Raw genomic sequence first — 16,903 nt, 5'->3', positions numbered from 1 at the left:
TGCAGATTTGTGTAAGGGCCTTGCGTTGTCGTGGGAAAGAAAAGGTTCGTCTGTATTTTTTGTGGCGACGACCGCGCTGATGTCGTTTCTTCTATTTCCTGAGAGCAGCACAATAAACTTCGGAGTTGATCGTTGCGTCATAAGGAGGACGTCAAACAGAACAACCCCTTCCTAGTCCTGGTAGAGGGTCACGATGACCTTACTGGCTGAGCGTGCGGCTTTGAAACTTTTCTTCGGAGCACAGGTGATTTGGTACCAATCCATGTATTGTATTTTGTTTCCGGTTGGAACTGATGAACTCGTGTTTCATCACGTGTGACGTTCGACAAAAAGTTGTCGTGATTGGCCTCGTAACGCGTAAGCAGCTTCGTACAGCTCTTCATGATGTTCTCTTAGACGGTGATGAACCTAACGGGCGCACACCATCAAGTACCTCAGGTGGTGGACAAGTGCGTCAGCATTACTAATAGAGATGTCCAGTTGCGCAGTGAGGTGTTTGATTGTGATTCATCGATCATCTCGAATAACAGTGCCAGCACGTTCCAACACTGCAGAAGTCACCGTTACGTGCGGCCGACCGACATGCGGGAAATGGACGGATTTGCACGACCTTGTTGCGATGACGATAGGTGCCTCTCCCAACGAGTAGTCAGTTATTCTGCAATCACCTGTGAAACCCCGCGATGCCCAGATTTTCCGCCAAAAGAAACTCAATGACCGGTTTCTGCTTGTAACGTACTTGCGTTACAGACGCCATTTTGAAGACTACACGTAGCGCCCCCCCCTTATCGGAACTACATGAAACAGTAGAGGGCTGAAGCGGGAATATTCCACGAAGTCCCACAGTAAATCCCGTATTTTTTTCCAGTCGAAAATGTCCGATAAAAAATGTGTTGCAATACGTTTTGAACGCCCTCGTAAAATTAGCATTGAAATCAGAAACAGACAAATTAATAGAGAACTAATCCAATAATCTGATAATGGGAAATATTCTCAAGAATTATACACTAATTTTGTTACAGACGGTTCTCTTTCGGCTCAGCGTGAAAGCGGAGGTAGATGACGCACCTTAGTCTCCTAATCTTCTTTCATAATTGGATAACATATTGAGTTTCTTCTGTGCGTTTCGCAGAGGTTAGTCTTTATTCCCAGTTCGCCCACTTACTCCTTTTCTGTCCTGAATTTCAGCGAAACCTTTTACTCCGACTGTGTGTAATTACCATCAAACTGGAAGACAATAAAGCCACCAGAGAATGGAAAGATTCGGCATGGGGAAATCCCCGAGGTGAACGAGTACTTGTGTTTCCCATCTCTCTCTCTCTCTCGCATTGGGAGCAGGGCTTTATTAGGCGAGAGTGAATAGAATACAAGCCAGGAGGTGGAAGTGTAGCGTAGGGGGAGGAGGGGAGGTTGTGAGGTGCATGACAATGCCATTCAGATTCTGGAAACAACGGGTGGTGCACCTGCTCTTCGGAACAAGCGAACCCGGTCGCCATTATGCATTTGTCGCGCACGTCGACAGAAATTGACCGCACAAAGGCGTCGCAAGCTGACGGCAGCTGCTGAATGTGCCGCGGCGGGCGGCGGAGGGTGTATTGACCACGGCGACCACTGAACGGGCGACGAATTCGTCCGAAATTCCGGATCCAAGTGACGACAAAGGTGGCGCTAACTGTAGCGTTGCAATCCCGGCCTACAGCTAATTAGCTTTCCAGCGAGGGAATGCTGGTTACCAGCAGGTGGTCGGAGAAATCTGTCGGCGTTACAGTAACTAATCTCCTTCTGTGAGCCACTTATCAATTACAGCTAGGTGAACGTTTCATGAGACGCTATTGTGTACAAGTCATTATCGGTCTTGGACGATCGCAAGGAAATTTAGAAAGCACCACTATTTGGTTGTAGATATATAACAGCAGCCGCGTCTGAGGACTAAATTATGGGGTGTCATGTCCACCTGTTACGCCAACATCTATTCTTATTATTATCCAAGTATGATTCGGGATATTTGCATTTCTATTTAGATCAGTAATATATATACACGTTCTTAGCAGTAATTATCGGAACGAAAATTAGGTCTCAATACGCTTCTAGAGCTATGTTACGTTCCAATAATTACCACGTAAAGTATGTTTTTCTTTTACGGACCAGGCTACAAACACCCACTGACAATGGAATATACATGCCGAAACGCATGAAACATATTCGCAATTGCGAATGTGGATAACTATCAGCTGCATGAAGAAAAGATGACAGGGAAAATTTGTGTTGGACTGGGACTCGAATGTCCGAAAGAACATTGCATCGTCCTTCTTAACAACACAGGTGCTGCAATATCGGCTCACGAAACACGTTTGGACTGTAAAGAGACTAGCTCTTGGCTTAAAAGGGGAACCCTGAATTTCCATAATAAACTCATGAAGACATGGACATACTTTCTACTTCGTGTAACGAGCAATAGCTTGCCTTGAATGTGGATGAATGCAACTACCATAGAACCCAGCAGCAACTATTTAAAAGACTAGGGGTGATCATACGCAGCACACGACGTCGTACAAATATTTAATGGTAACTATAGGAAACGGAAATGAAACGGAATGAACACGTGAAATATGTAGTATTAGAGAAATGCTGTTACGATCGTAGTGTTCCTGTATAGTGCAGACGGAAGTTTAACAGAGATTCTCGGACAGCTTAGATGAAAATCTTTGGATAAAAGTCGACGTAGTTCTCGGTAGTTCCTGTTGGCTAAATACAGAGAAGAGGTGATCGAGGAAGACTGTGCTTCATTATTGCTGTCACCATTATGTATCTCCTATTGAGATCACGACAATAACAAACGAAAGATTTAGACACATACAGACTCAATCGTTCTTGCCTTTTCCATTATGCGAATGTACAAGTATAGAAAATCGTTAATGGCGGTGCAAGATACCTTTCGCCTCGTACTGTACAGTATCTTGCGGAAATAGGTGGCTGTTGATCATTGGCTGCGTCTCTAGTGGAAAGCAGATTTCTTTCCCTTCCCTTTGAAACTGAGAGAGATTAGAGATCTATCAAGTGATTGTTGAGGAGCAGGTTTCCTTCTCATTCCTTCGAAACTGAGAGTGAACAAAGAACGATCCTCTGATTGGCTTCTTCTACCGCGCAAAGGAATCAGATTATGGAACTTCATGGCAGATTGGAACTGTGTGCCCGGGCAGGTGGACCAGTCTGAGCTCTTTGCCTATCGTGCGCCGATTCTCTATAGACTGAACTATGCAACTCATGAACCCTCCACCCCTCCCCCCCCCCCCCTCAATCCTCCTCACCCTCACACACACACACACACACACACACACACACACACAAACACAAACGTTCACTTCGCTAGTGCCTTACTGATTCCTTTAGAACTTCACGAAAATAAAGCCCAGCATACGTTGCGAAGAACTAACTTTTCCACAGTCAAGGGGAGTACTCACTCTGCAGAGAAGTGCGTGCTGATGTACAACTTCCTACCGAACTGAAATCATGTGCTGGACACGGACTGGAGCCTGGGTCCTTTGTCTCTCGCAGGTAATTGCTCTACCTTCCAGGAAGTTTCAAATCAGCGCTCACTACGTTGGAGAGTCATTCTGGAAACAGTGTTCCGTAGCTCTGAGTCGGGAATATAACGAAGAAATTTAGGGTCCTATTTCAATCAACACTGACCAAAGTGCTATAGTGGCTAAAGCAGTGAGCTCACGTTTAACCGGTGTCATGTTAAACTCTGACTCAGGTCTACCAAATACTGAGTGACGTGTGCCTCGCTATGTGAGGCTGGCTTTGAGACATAAATCTTCCCTGAAGGCGCATTTAATGGTCGCACAACGAAACTTTGTAGAAACGCGTCAGTCGATTGACGGACTAATACGTCACTTATATCCCTGCTTTTGATTCATTTAATCTAATTTGTAACATATTTCTACCAGCAAATGAACGTCTGTTGCTGATAACATAGGTGATGGGTGCAACATGGGTGCAATGGCCAAGTCACTAATACATCTCTTAATTTTCCTCCATCTCTGTACTTAGTAGTATGTCTAGTACTTGTGCTAACAATGAAATGAGGGTGTGGCATCGTTGGCAGGGAGGCTCCACCCGGGGAAGTTCGGCCGCCAAGTGCAAGGTTTATTTCAGTCGACGCCACATAGGGCGACTTGTGCGCCGGTGATAAAGATCAAATGATGATGAGGGCAACACAACACTCAGTCCAGGAGAAAATCTCCAACCAGGCCGGGTGTCTTGAGTGGATACTCAAGACAGGAGGGGACAGGAGGACTGCGAGCCAGTCCACAGATGTACCTAGGAGAATAGGCAGCTTCTAAGAACCGAATCGCTGGGAGCAGGGACAGTGACCCGGACACTGGATGCAGGTAGGATGTTTCAGTGCCATGCATAGTCGGGATAGCCACAGGTGTGGCATAAGTGGTCAAGTTGCACAGGAGAGAGCCACGTACCGTAGGGTCCCGGAGTCTGTGTAAAAACATAAGGTCCTGTATAATTAACGGTTTTGTGTACCCAGCCAGTGTAGAATAAATTAATTTTCCTAGACTGTCTCGCCGCTCAAAGAACATCTCAGTGGAATTTTTTTTCCCGTCAGTAACGCTTTTCGTAGAAAAAAGGAAGGTGGTCGGGAGATTTTCGTCACTGTTTCTCGTAGGAAGCTCAGCAGCTGTTTATTGTTAACATTTTTTCTTCTCCCTTTTGTGGTGTGGGAAGTGTGATGGCCTGATGCCACTACATGAAGACTGAAGACTCCTCTCACTTGAAAGGCAGAAAGGATGCCCATCGGTTCCTCAAAAAAAAAAAAAAAAAATAAATAAATAAATAAATAAAAAAATATGTAAGTGGAAGTTCAGTATGCCGTTTTCTAGAAATTTCGAATGTGGGAAAACAACCCGTTGGAACATGTAAAAAGATACCTGAGAAGTAGGAGTTCCACAAAATTGTGTGTGCTAGAAGGAAGCCACTGGACAATTTAAGAAATATTTGCTAGGTGGGGTGCTAGACTGCGGTTTTTAAAAAGTTTCTCATTAGCCAAATTTTAAAAAATGCCTTCTGATTGGTGAAGTATTCTTTTGCGCTGGCCTAGGGCAGAGTAGAGTTGAAAGGTAGAACTTCTTGGACACTCTGGAGGAGAATGTGGAAGTGGACACTTTAAATGAAAGCACGGAAGCAGACACTCGGAGCTTGAAGATGTGGGGAAGTGGACTTTCTGACTGCACCAGCCGCCGCACTTGTATTTCTATCAGCCAGTCACATGTCGACTGAATAATTAGCGGCTGGCAGGAGCGTCATGTACAGGACTCGACACTCCAACATAAAAAATGTGTGAAACTGTCTGTCAATGTAGTCTTAATTGGGAAAGAAAGCAGTTAGGCTTTTCTTCGGTCCTTTGCATTAAAACTTGATTAGATCAGATATTCGAGAGCTCATCCATGACCGAGAAAACTCCGTCTTTAGCAGCCTTATTTCATCTAACTTTATGGTATGTTGACGCTAATCACTTCACACCGATCCCCAATCATCTATTTTCGAGAATGGACTACAGAGACGATTCTCACTCTAACCAGCTAGTTCGTAGTCCACAATGCCAAACCATTCTACCTCCGATTTTCATTGCAAAGTTCAAAACTGTTAGTCTCGCTCACCATGTAATTAAATGGTAACGGTAATTATTGATTTCTTGATATGTCTGTGCTTACGAACAATAATTGTAATAAATTGGGGTTAAGCTGGGCCAAAACGTTTAATTCAGTATTTAAACTCCTAATTCCTCAGAACCATCTACATACCTGAGTTCGAGGGGAATGATTTCTCTTTCGGTCGATCCAGCCGTTTCAGATCACTTTTGCAGCCAAAAGGTTTACTAGCTTAGTCTGCATCTTACACTCTCTCGGAGTTCGGTAGAGCCGGCCGCGGTGGCCTCGCGGTTCTAGGCGCTCAGTCCGGAACCGCGCGACTGCTACGGTCGCAGGTTCGAATCCTGCCTCGGGCATGGATGTGTGTGATGTCCTTAGGTTAGTTAGGTTTAAGTAGTTCCAAGTTCTAGGGGACTGATGACCTAAGATGTTAAATCCCATAGTGCTCAGAGCCATTTGAACCATTTGAGTTCGGTAGAAAATCCAAAGACATTTTGGTCATACGTAGAGTCTACCAGCGGCAAGACACAACCAATTTTATTTCGCTGTGTGAAAAGAGGTGTAATGATAATGACCACAGCGTCACTGAAACGGAGTTATTAAAACAGTACTTTGATATCCCTTCACCAAATAAGATGCAGTAAATATTCCAGAACTGGGATCTAGAGCAGAAGCCAACATAAATAAATCAAATTTAGATACCATCGATGTAGCGCAGACACTTAAGTCACTTAATAAAGGCAATATTTTTCGCCAACTAAGTTCCTTTCTGAGTATACTGATGAAATTGCTTCATTTGTCGTAATCATATACTCACTCGTAATCATATACACACTCGACGACAGATCCGTACCTAAAGACTGAAAAGTTGCGCAGGTCACACAAATAAACGAGAAATAAGATGGAAGCAATCCGCTGAATTAAAGACACATGTCACTGACATAGATTTGGAATTGGATTGTGAAACATATAATGTGTTCAAAAATTACGGAGTACCACGAAGAAAGCGACGTAGTGACGCATAACCAGCTCAGATTCAGGACGCATTGTTCTTTTGAAACACCACTGGCTCTATATTCACACAATGTAATAAGTGCTATCGACAGGTGTTCTCAAGTTCTTTCATATTTATAGGTTTACAGAAGGTTATTGACATTATTTTTCGCAAGCGGCTTCTAATGAAGTTGGATATCTCAGAAATATCGCGATTACCCGTCATAAAGGTCACAGTTTGTGGTAAGTAATACAGAAGTGATGTCTGACGTTCCCCAAGTAAATGTTATAAGCTTTATCTACTGTTGCTAATCCATGCAAACGATGTATGAGACAATCTGAGCAACCCTATAACATGGCTGGATATGAGATATCGGTATGGTGCGAAATGTGGCATTCGACATTAAACAATAAAAAGTGCAAGGTCTTCCACATGACTAAAGAAATGAAAATTACTGAAATGAAAGGTTCTCGATTGAACGAAATATCTAGGGATTACAATTACGAACATCTCAAAGTACATCCATCACAGAGAAAATGTTGCGGGGAAGTCGAACCAGTGACTGTACTATGTTGGCAGAACAGTCAGAAGATGCAACAAATCCCCTAAAGAGACTGCATACAGGACGCTTGTCCGTCCTTCTATGGGGCATTGCTTTGTGGTTGGGATCCGTACCAGATAGGGTTGACAAAGGACATCGGACAAATAGAAAAAGGGCACCTCGTTTCTTGTTATCGTGAAACAAGAGAGAGTGTGTCACGAATATGACACGCCAGTTCGGGTGGCAATCAATAAAACAAAGGCGTTGTTATTGCAGTAAGATCTTTTCAAGAAATTTCTGTCACCAATTTTGTCCTCCGGATGTGAAAATTTATAGGAAGAAATTACCATCGTAATAAAATAGGAGAGATCAGAGCTCTTAATGGAAAGATTTAAATGTTATTTTCTTCTACATGCAAATCGAGAGTGGAACAGTCGACAAATAGTCTGAAAGTGGTCCCATGAGCACTCTACCAGACACTAAAATGGTAGTCATGTACACATAGATGGATCCTTCGACAAGGCAGCCACGAAGTCATCGCCTGCCAACAGTCCTAACTTCTTCAGTACTCTATCCATATTCAGTAACCATTGAAATAATCAATAACTAATTGCACAAAATGAATTTTATTTCTTAACCAGATTCAGGCTTTCAGTGGCACTCTTCAGAATATTATAATTATCGAATTATTAGCGAGGGTCAAATGCGATAATTATAATCTTTTGAAGAAGGGCACTACATGCCTGAAAAATGTTAAGAAATAAATTTTCTTTCGTGCAACTGGTTACTGATTGCTTCAACAACATTGTGCCTCCATACCTGCCTAAGACTACAACTATCCGCTGCCAGTGGTAAACACCGGCCACATGTCTCGTCCATCCACAATTATCGCTTTTACTGTGGTGAGCAGTGACCACGACACCAGACGTTCGGAGAGGGGGCGGGAGGGGGGAGGAGGGGGGGGGGGGTGGAATTAAAGCCTAACCTGTCTTTTGATTTGCTATATGGCCCCTACAGTACAATAGAAGAATGCAGCCTGCTTCTCTGTATGAGATGATATCTAACGCCTGTGATGTGATTGTAACTGTCTAGGCATATTTTCTATTTTGAGACTACTCGGTGTTCTCTAACAACAAAACATCTAGAGGCAGTTGAAAACAGGAGTAGTGGACCAAAGAGAGAGCGAGCATATTTTGTTAGTGTATGTTGCCTACAATAGGGGCAGGAATGCACTCAGAGGCCACCTATTATTCTCCTTTGACCGACAGGTCCTTAACCTATTGTTCTCCTTTGATTGGCAGGTCCTTCACCTATTGTTCTGCTAAAATGATCCTTACTTTTGATTGAGTTAACCTATTGTTCCCAACTTCTCCTCCTCCCCTCCCCCCTCAGGATATCACCTCTCTCGCTGCAACTGGTACACTTTCAGGTCTGAGTTATTGGATATCCCCTCAATTAAATTGATCAATTAATTAACTTCTCCCCCTATGGTAAACCCCCTCCCTCCCGGAAATTGGCGGGAAAAACAGTCTGTTGATCATAATTTGGAGGGAATTCGATTGCATTGCATATAATATTGTTTAGTTATTTATGGCAGTGTATGTAATGTAGTTTATTTATTTACTTAAAGAAATTTTCATGAAATCGATCACCACCCCCGCCACCCCATCCCTGCACACGTCGACCCCTCCCCTATTTTGAAATTGGCGGCTCTGTGGTGGAGAGGAAGGATCTCACTAAGGGAAATTGTAAGGTATATTGTTCTTTTATATCAAAATAATCAGTCTGCAGGGCTTGGATTTTACTTGTTCATGATTCTCCGCTGTTTGGAAAGATGCAGGTCTTGTGGGAAGTAATTACATCGATCGCATTTCTTTTTTTTATTCTGAGTGCGAAAGATATACCGTCACGAAACACACATCACATGTATTTACAAACAGTTAAGAAGCTTTCGATCGAGAAGCACGCACCGCCTTCCGTCCCCAGTCCACTGGACCAGACAGGACGCTACCGCACACGCTCCTAGGAGTGGGGAGGCACCCTGCGTGACCGCTACGGTCACAGGTTCGAATCCTGCCTCGGGCATGGATGTGTGTGATGTCCTTAGGTTAGTTAGGTTTAAGTAGTTCTAAGTTCTAGGGGACTGATGACCTCAGATGTTAAGTCCCATAGTGCTCAGAGCCATTTGAACCATTTTTGGGGAGGCACTGGCGGCCCCAGCGAAGTGACGACTCGGCCGTCAGCTGCCGATCCACGTGCAAGCGTCAGTTCAGGTCCTGCAAGGATGAGGCGGCGACATCACTTTGATACATGACACCTGAGAAATACATGCCGAAATACGTGTTCACCTAGGCACCATTTCTGACATGATGATGCAGAGCTGAGGGTCCAGCCCCGAGAGAGATGTAAAGGTCAGTCTGTCCAGTCCCTTCCCAGAATTCATAAAGCGCTGCAGAAATAGTTAACCGTCGCTTTTGGAGGAACTTTCGTGATGTCTTAGCTTGCCTGCATTGAAACAGGACCTGTTTACGATAATAGCCCAGAATAACACCGAATGCAGTCTTCCTGATGGCACTAACGAGACACCACGTGTTCCATTCCTGAAAATCGTGACGTCCTGATTTCCACAGACGTCTCAGAAACGGTAAACGTTCTGAACGCTAAAAGCCCTCATCTTGTCTGTGCACGCTCGCGAAAACACCGTTCATCATAAAAGCATTTATGTGATTTCAGTCTTTCTCGGCGTTTTCCATTGATGATTTCTTCTCGGGGTATCAGCTGAGTGGTGGCGTCGTCTTGTTGCAACGTTTCAATGACTTTCGCACCCATCGTCTTCTGGCGAAGCATTGTTGTTGTTTGGAAAGAGAGCACTGTCTAGAGACAGACGGGAAAATCGGAACAATTACGCGAACAGCAATCGAAGCCCTGTCCTACAGAAGAGGAAAATGGCTGGAATTTTCGGTGTCCTATAGCTACTGGTCTGGACATGTCCTAATGGCGCAGTGGCGGATGAGTGACGGCTTCTCCACCAGAAATGGATGGTCTGCTTCAGCTTGTCTTTGAACACTTGGTTTCTCAGAACTTTCCAGAGTTTCGTAGCTTCCATCTTGTTCGAATCAGTTTGGTGTAACTACAGTAAAATATTAGGAAAGCTGCCTACGATATGAAATTACAGTTTAGAGACAGGAAAAAAACCAAGTTAGTTGGTATGGTCCCAATTATGTCAGGAACGGCAAAGGAGGATCACATAATAGTTTAACGGTGTGAATAGCATTTTGAAAAGAGGTTATAAAACAGACAAAAATGTAAAACTAGGGTAAAAAAATGTAGTCAAATTACATCAAGAGATGCTGAGGAGATCCTATCAGAAAATAGTAAAGTAATAGATGAGCTTTGCTAAATACATAATGAAGGGCGATGCAGAGAGGATATCACATGCAGAGTGGCATGGGCGAGGAAAGAGCTTCTGTTGCAATAATCCGTGGTGTGTGACCCTGTGAAACCTATCAGAGTAATGGATCTACCCACCTCTGTCATACTCCCTTAAGACTCCATATTATGTATAAGTTACACAAAGGAATCCCTATCTTCAAATACACTAAGACAGTATCACAAGGGGGGAAATTCGATTTACTATATAACTACCCATTTAGCTAATAGAGTAAATCGGTGAAATGAAAACAACTACGTGCTCCTTCAAATAATGAACATGCAAAAATGCAAATGAAACATAAACAGATTATTTATTACGTTAACCAGTCACAAAGTACTGGCATCAACGTTCTACGAAAAAACAACGTTAACTATTGACAACATTTAACAAGACAGGCAAACAGAGGAGTGGCTACCGTATCCTATCTGCAAACTAAGTCCTTACTCCAATACAACTCAACGATTAATATAGAAAGTCGGGTGGTGGACTGAATACCGCATCATGTGATACTAAAGCATCAGGCGAGTATAGCGGAGTTATGGCACAGGTACGCTTTCTAAGGGCCTATAGACATTAATCCCCATCTACTGAGATGTGCTAATGTATGCATTCGCCAACCTGCTCTGGCGGTAATTTGGGGGATCGTGGTTGTGTTGGAGGATCAGAATCTCGATCGTCAGGGTTTGGACACCTACAAGCAACACGACGTCTTCATCCACAATCTAGCCAAGAGTGTCCCTTTATCTTCCACCAGCTCCCGAGTCTGCAGCCTGAGCCAGACTGGTCGCAAATGTCAATCAGGAAAAATGTTATCCTTACCCGCCAATGGAGTGTGTATGCCACATTTAACAAATCCCCACGCCAGAATATCGTCAGTCATGGGCCAATGAGAGCACGTCTTTTTAGCTGGTTTGTCCTAGAAATTCTTCTCTGACGTCAGCCGACGATCGACGAATCAGAGCTTAGGAATTTTCCGTGACCAAACCACATTCCAAGAGTTATACTTTCGCCATAAATTATGGTGTCCCAGCAATCTCTTGAAACTGTTGTCCTCTGCCATCTCAAGAGGGAGTCGTACCATAAACCAGCAACCAGGACTTAGTGATAAACAGAGGAAAGAATGAAACCATTTGTTCTGTACGTTGCTACGGAAGGAATATATAAAAGTGAAAAGCTCGGTGGAAGTGCGGCAGGATACTTGTGAAAAGTCATTTGGGATCATCTGAGCGCAATATGCGGACCGGTAGGTTCCATAAGCTTCCGTTTGAGTGCCGATGACACACCTGCCGCATTCAGAGCCGTGTGCGGCCCCTGAATTTCTCACGCATTCATAAACTGGAACTATTAGCCCCTTTAGTTACCACCAGTGAAATTTTATAAAATACTTTTCCCCGTAATTAATCAACATAATGAGTAAGTATATGCAACTAAAGTATCCTGCCTATCGCCAGTCGTGACAACAGGCACATAAATTATGAGTGGAACAAGGCAAGCCAGACAGCTTGTAACCTTCTACTATAAATGAGAAACGTTTTGAAACATAATACATACTTAAGTGTTCAGAAGTAACGTAAACTAAATTTGTCTTGAGCGCTGCATTGTACAGAAGTGCAACGTGGATGATAAACAGATCTACCAAGATGCTGCAGAATAATGCTGAATACCAGACGGGTAAATCAGATAACTAATGAAGAGATACTAAAGTGAGGTTGAAGGAAAGAAATTTATAGCACAGCTTAACTAGAAGAAGTAATAGTTGATTCGAGCCATCCTGATGCGTCAAGGTATAATTTGTTGGGTAATGTAGCAACATGTGCAAGGATAAAAGTTTTTGAGGGAAACTAAGGCTTGATTACAGCAAGAAGGTCCAAATGGCTGTAGAAGTTAATTAGAGATGACAGGACTTGTTCAGAATAGAGCGTAGAGCAGCAGCAGATCAGTCTTCATACTAAAGAGCACAACAACGGCAACAACAAAAACAACAATTTCCATTCGTTTTGTTTCAGTGCCATTCGATTCACGTTACTCATCTGCTGCTTCTAACTGCACCTGTGCATGTGCGAGTGTGCGAGGTAACATCGGCCGACTGTACATTTTGTATGACGAAGACAGGCTCAGGCTGCAGTGTTTGCAACCTATCTCCAACACTCGGCAGCCCTTTTCAGTAGCACCACTCGCGCTGTGGCTCCCTGGAGGGCACTCAAAGCTCTTTCTGCCCTTCCACTGGGAGTTCCCTCTCTCCATGTCCCGGACCGGCAGGCAGCTGATGCCGCCAAAAATACCGTGTAGCATCGTGTCATGTTGGCGACCGTGCAAAGAAGACTGGTGTACCCGTTTCGGCTAGCTTGTCAGATAGTTCCATTTAATAGCTGATTTTCAGGCTTAACAAGTCGATTGCACGCACGATACCATAACTGATCGACGTCTGAAAACTGGAATATGCTTCTGACGCAATCTAATCCTGCGTATTTAACATTAGGTACACTGAACACATTTACACTTGGATACATTTGAGTGTACCCAAAAGGCACCTCCAGTTTCAAGTGCATATCATTTAACACAAACATTTATCGGAGTACACACACAGATACAATAAACTTTTAGGAGATTACTTCGTTTCAGTGACCCTTCATCCATGATATATGGGGATTTTCATAAATTATATTTGTCTATAATACAGGAAATGTGAGGGTGGTTATACTAGTGGAAACAACACAGGATGCCAATGGATTTTACGAGGGCTATCCGCAAAGTACATTACGTTTTGGAATTAAAAATAAATAAAGTACTGGAATTTTTTTTATTATATACAGATGAAAGCTACACTTAAATACTACTTTTCTACATAGTTGCCATTTAAATTAAGGCACTTATCGTGGCGATGGACGAGCTTGGAAATTCCTTCGTCGTAAAATTCGGCCGCCTGCCCCTTCAACCACGCGGTTACCTCTTCTTGCAGCTGCGCATCGTCATCAAAACGCTGCATAGCCAATCACTTCTTCATTGCTGGGAATAAGGGGAAGTCGCTCGGTGCCAGGTCGGGACTGTACGGCGGATGAGGAAACAACTCCCACTTAAAAGATTCGAGAACTTCACGAGTGGCATTTGCCGTGTGGACCCGGGCGTTGTCGTGAATAAGCAAGATCTTTGAGCCCAACTTTCCCCTGCGCTTGTTTTGTATTGCTCTTCTGAGGTTGTGCAGAGTTTGGCAATACCTTTGAGAGTTTATTGTAGTGCCTCTTTCCAGGAAATCCACAAAAATCACACATTTTCAGTCCCAAAAGAGGTAACCACGTGGTTGAAGGCGCAGGCGGCCGAATTTTACGACGAAGGAATTTCCAAGCTCGTCCATCGCTACGATAAGTGCCTTAATTTAAATGGCAACTACGTAGAAAAGTAGTATTTAAGTGTGGCTTTCATCTGTATATAATAAAAAAAAAATTCCAATACTTTATTTATTTTTAATTCCAAAACGTAATGTACTTTGTGGATAGCCCATGTATTACAGGCAATTTAATGCAAATTAAAAGTTGCCATTAAATTAATACTAATTAAATTAATGTATCTATATAAAATCATGACACAGCTCACAAACGTAATGACACACCAAGAGTCTAATACTAGAAGCAACCTTTGCAAACGAAATGCAAATAGATAACATCGATCAGCAAATTACATTTGCTGTTTTACATTTTATGGAAATAAACTGTCTTTAAATGTTCCTTCCCGCAAACCCAAGTCAATCAAACAATCGAACTAATCATTCAAAACCAGACGTACTGACATAGGAACATGTTCTAAAATAATATTCTATTTACTTTTGTTTTAGTGCAGTTTCACTCGAAATGTATTTCAATTCTTAACCGATCATGTAGTCGCTGCTGTCTTCATATAGAAGCGCTTCAGACGGAAGTGGCATCTGTTGACGAACTCTCGTAAGAGCCAGAAAAAAATGATTCAAAAGGCTCTGAGCGCTATGGGGCTTAACTGCTGAGTCCCCTAGAACTTAGAAGTACTTAAACCTAACTAACCTAAGGACATCACACACATCCATGCCCGAGGCAGGATTCGAACCTGCGACCGTAGCGATCGTGCGGTCCCAGACTTTAGCGCCTAGAACCGCTCGGCCACTCCTGACGGCTAAGAGCCAGAACTACGTATTCTGTCGCCGGCGATAGGTTGTTTTTCTTATTGTTTTAGGTAAACAACATGTTAGTCATGCTGGCGTACTTTGAAGAACTAATTCTCTATCTTTACGAAACAAGAATTTATGGACCTGAAAGTGCTTCTTCGTACAGATGACCACACAGTCAGATTGAGGACATTCCACTCTGAATAACATGAACTGTGTGTACGTATTGTCATTAATGTACAAATGTACACTACTGCACTATAGTTGTAGCGCTTGCTAGATATATTCCGGCATAAAAGTACACTCCTGGAAATTGAAATAAGAACACCGTGAATTCATTGTCCCAGGAAGGGGAAACTTTATTGACACATTCCTGGGGTCAGATACATCACATGATCACACTGACAGAACCACAGGCACATAGACACAGGCAACAGAGCATGCACAATGTCGGCACTAGTACAGTGTATATCCACCTTTCGCAGCAATGCAGGCTGCTATTCTCCCATGGAGACGATCGTAGAGATGCTGGATGTAGTCCTGTGGAACGGCTTGCCATGCCATTTCCACCTGGCGCCTCAGTTGGACCAGCGTTCGTGCTGGACGTGCAGACCGCGTGAGACGACGCTTCATCCAGTCCCAAACATGCTCAATGGCGGACAGATCCGGAGATCTTGCTGGCCAGGGTAGTTGACTTACACCTTCTAGAGCACGTTGGGTGGCACGGGATACATGCGGTTGCGCATTGTCCTGTTGGAACAGCAAGTTCCCTTGCCGGTCTAGGAATGGTAGAACGATGGGTTCGATGACGGTTTGGATGTACCGTGCACTATTAAGTGTCCCCTCGACGATCACCAGTGGTGTACGGCCAGTGTAGGAGATCGCTCCCCACACCATGGTGCCGGGTGTTGGCCCTGTGTGCCTCGGTTGTATGCAGTCCTGATTGTGGCGCTCACCTGCACGGCGCCAAACACGTATACGACCATCATTGGCACCAAGGCAGAAGCGACTCTCATCGCTGAAGACGACACGTCTCCATTCGTCCCTCCATTCACGCCTGTCGCGACACCACTGGAGGCGGGCTGCACGATGTTGGGGCGTGAGCGGAAGACGGCCTAACGGTGTGCGGGACCGTAGCCCAGCTTCATGGAGACGGTTGCGAATGGTCCTCGCCGATACCCCAGGAGCAACAGTGTCCCTAATTTGCTGGGAAGTGGCGGTGCGGTCCCCTACGGCACTGCGTAGGATCCTACGGTCTTGGCGTGCATCCGTGCGTCGCTGCGGTCCGGTCCCAGGTCGACGGGCACGTGCACCTTCCGCCGACCACTGGCGACAACATCGATGTACTGTGGAGACCTCACGCCCCACGTGTTGAGCAATTCGGCGGTACGTCCACCCGGCCTCCCACATGCCCACTATACGCCCTCGCTCAAAGTCCGTCAACTGCACATACGGTTCACGTCCACGCTGTCGCGGCATGCTACCAGTGTTAAAGACTGCGATGGAGCTCCGTATGCCACGGCAAACTGGCTGACACTGACGGCGGCGGTGCACAAATGCTGCGCAGCTAGCGCCATTCGACGGCCAACACCGCGGTTCCTGGTGTGTCCGCTGTGCCGTGCGTGTGATCATTGCTTGTACAGCCCTCTCGCAGTGTCCGGAGCAAGTATGGTGGGTCTGACACACCGGTGTCAATGTGTTCTTTTTTCCATTTCCAGGAGTGTATTTCGGAACTGACAAAGTACTTCGACAGTCAGAAAAATCTAAATATCCAATACTTTCCTGACTACAGAGTCTTCTTGCTGCCTGTTTACAGCAGCAAAATGCAGCAAGATCTGTACAGCATCGGCAGGTGGTGCGTGGATTGGCAGTTGCCGCTCACTGTAAAAACAAATGTACTCTCGATGTACTACTGCCCCATTACACGAATAGCAATCAAGCACAAGAAAAGGTAACAACGTAAAATCCATTCAATATCTCGGCATACACATTCAGAGTGTCCGAAGGAGCAATTACGACATAAAATTCGTTGTAAAAAAAGATGAAATTCGTTGAATGATTCCTTAGGGAGTGTAAACGATCCTTTTAGACGACGACTTCACAAGCAGGATTTGTCGACTAAGGAAAAATGTTCGACAGT

Source organism: Schistocerca americana, chromosome 4, assembly GCF_021461395.2.
Source record: "Schistocerca americana isolate TAMUIC-IGC-003095 chromosome 4, iqSchAmer2.1, whole genome shotgun sequence".
Taxonomy (NCBI): Eukaryota; Metazoa; Arthropoda; class Insecta; order Orthoptera; family Acrididae; genus Schistocerca; species Schistocerca americana.
This window is presented reverse-complemented; position numbering follows the sequence as displayed.